A 2977-nucleotide genomic window follows, 5' to 3' on the forward strand; every position below is an offset into this window, starting at 1 on the left:
CGGGGGGAGCCCGGGGGGGGGGGGGGGGCAGCATTACTGAGGAGCCCTAGAGAAGGGGCAGCATTGTGGAAGAGCCCCGAGAGAGGGCGGCATTACTGAGAAGGCCCTGAGAGAGGGCAGTGCTTTGAGACGTGTCAGAGAGAAGGTGCGGAGAGAGACAGGGCTGTGGAGAGCCCAAGCGCCAGAGAGGGTGTAGACCCAGACTGGACAACATCTATTCCATTGGTGAGGCATGGACTGTGGTGTAGGGGAGGAAGCAGAGCCGCAGATAGCACCCCCTGACACCAGGGCAGTACGATAGGCAGCCTCCCACTCGCAAGAACATCATCATAATTTCCATCAAGACATGGCAGGAGGGTACAGGGTGGGACACAAGAACCCTAAAACAGGATCCAAGGGACAGGGGGGGACACAAGAACCCTAAAACAGGATCCAAGGGTGCCCCACGCAAGGCGTGGAGTACTAGGAAGATGGTGCTGGGAAGGGCGACCTGTTACATGTACCTTTTGGTATCCCATGATTAAAATATAGCTAAAGTGCACAAAGATTCTGCACAAGAAAACAGCAGTTCAGTGCAGCTGAGCACATCTCTGGTTGATCTGGAACAAGTCTGCATGATAGAGCCACTGATTTTTACAGCAGAGGCGGGCAATTATTTTGGTTGGAGGGCCACTTAATGAGTTTTGGCATCCTCTCAAGGGCAATACCTCTCTCTCTCTCTTTCCCCTTCCCCCCAGAGCTGCAGTATGCCCCGATCCCCACTCTGCCTGGAGCTGGAGCATGCCCCCATCCCCATCCCACCTAGATCTGTAGCGCACTCTGATCCCCACCCTGACCCAGAACCTGCTGGCCGGATCTGCAGTTTATGCCAGCGCTCAGCCATCATGGCAGAAGCAGCCCTCGGTGGGCGCCAGTGTCAGCTGTAGACACGGCCAGCAGGTTCTGAGTGGGAATTGGGGTATCCACTCGGGTTCACAGCTAATGCTGCCAAGTCAGTGCTGGGTGGAAACAGCCCTACCCACTCACTCGGTGCAAACAGACCCTGCCCGCCTGGCACCACGGAGCAGCTGGAGCCGGAACTGTGAGCTGCCCACGGGCTGGATCCCATGAGTTTGCAGCTGCCCACCTGTGGGCTAGATACAATCAGCTGGTGGGCCAGATCCAGCCCAGAGGCCATATTTTGCTCACCCCTGCTTTATATTAAATTAGTATTGCTCTGTCATCAGAGTTCCCTGGCAGGGAAACCTGGCAATGGAGTTTTTACGTACAGTCTCCTGTCATCATAGGTGAGATTTTTTTTTTCCCACTGTTAGCCAACATAGCTATGCCACCAGAATTTTGTAGTTTAGGCCTAGTCTGATCATCTGGACTCACATTTGTCACTCTGACAGCTATCTGCAGTCCTCCTTCAGGAAAAGGTCCCACTGAAATCAAATCATAGCAACAATTGGCTAACAAATTGTAATACTTAAAGAACGGTCTTCATTTTCATTAAACTAATCCTCATCTGATCACTTTTGACATGACTGACATCACATCAATACAAGCAACCCCAGAGATGAATATGCAAAACTGATGCATCTCATAATGAATTGCCTCAGCTATCCAATTCTGTACCTTGTGTCAGGGAGGATATTTATCTTTACCCTTATTAAACACTTAGCTTTTATAAAATAACTTTTTCTTTTGTGAAACTATAAAAACTATCCTGGCTCATCTTATCTGACACCCCTCAAACACATTCACAGCAGTGACTTCCAATAGTAGTGTATTCCACCGGTGCCTGCTTACATTTTCAATTATAAGATCTGAAGAAGCACTTTCAGAGCTTTGATTTGCCTACTGTACTGCTCAGAATTGGGTTGTTTTTCTTTCTTTCCCCCCTTTCAGTGGCACTGAATTACTCCAGAATTTGAGAGAGCTAATGTTCCCTTGCAAAACCAAAACCTTCTGGAGTGAATTAATACCATTGCTCCTGGGTAGTCAGGAACTGGAAAATAAATATATAGGACTAGAGGCTACCACCTAGCAAGCGATAGCAAACATTCAAAGCTAAACAGCAGAAAAATAACATTGGAGCTGGCTATTTTATAATTTGTATTAGTGGAAAAAAAAATGGGAGCCAATTTAATTGTCCCTTGTAGAGCTCACACTACCATGTTAACTGCCCTGTGAATTTTAAGCTTGTGGTGATGATTTTAAACTGGGAATATTACCAAGTCCCTTGTTTGGAGATTTAGTAATACCCTTTGTTTTTTTATGTTGACAGTACTTTTCCAGGGATTCATGTGGAAATAAATGACATGACAGCATCTGGTTTCCCAAAGGAAGCTGTGGCCTGCCACTGCTATTTAGTAAGGTTTTAGCCTTCTCTTTTTTTTTGGAAAAATAATTTAGTGCTGATGAAAGATGTCAGTTTGATAGCATTGATAGCTTAAGCCTTTTACTACAGCATTTAATAAATCCAATGTAGACAGCTGTGTAGGACAAAAAATGTAAGCAGACTCTAAGAATTAGAAACAGGAGTGGAACAACAACAGAAGGAAATTTATGCTAATCTTTAAGAGGAAAAATAACTTGAAACATATGTTCAGTTCATAAGAGAGAGGTAGTTAGCTAAGTTAGTTTGAAGTTAGGCAGAAGGTAGTCTAGAGAAGTACCTTATAGACTAACGTGTTCTAAGTGCTGGACCTGCTGAAGACTCCAGTGCCCTTTGGTGTGCTGCGGGGGCTGGGACAGATAAGCTGTTTGTCAGTCCCAGCCCCACCCCACTGCACTGGAGTCTCTTGATCATATTACCTCTGTGGAGCTGTCACATGTTAGTTTAATGTGTGTTGCTGGAAAAGATATAACTTTGCTATAGTACGATGGCAATTAGCATGCCTGAACACTCCACCACTAGCATTTTAAGCACAGTTAACGTATGCTAAGGGAAACATGGGACAAGGCCGCTACTTAAACAAGAAGAAATGCCTGT

At 46.1% G+C, this 2977-nt stretch overlaps 1 protein-coding gene across 1 annotated transcript in view; it reads right to left on the reverse strand.

Moving 5' to 3' along the window:
• Positions 1 to 2739, reverse strand: part of ETNPPL (ethanolamine-phosphate phospho-lyase) — a 30428-nt gene extending 27689 nt beyond the window's left edge. The window contains exon 1 of the mRNA XM_025212863.1: positions 2661 to 2739. The gene's annotated coding sequence lies outside the window, so the exon portion shown is untranslated. The remainder of the gene's footprint in view (positions 1 to 2660) is intronic.
• Positions 2740 to 2977: the final 238 nt, after the last annotated feature.

The sequence above is a fragment of the Alligator sinensis genome, unplaced genomic scaffold (assembly GCF_000455745.1).
Source record: "Alligator sinensis unplaced genomic scaffold, ASM45574v1 scaffold66_2, whole genome shotgun sequence".
Classification (NCBI taxonomy): Eukaryota; Metazoa; Chordata; order Crocodylia; family Alligatoridae; genus Alligator; species Alligator sinensis.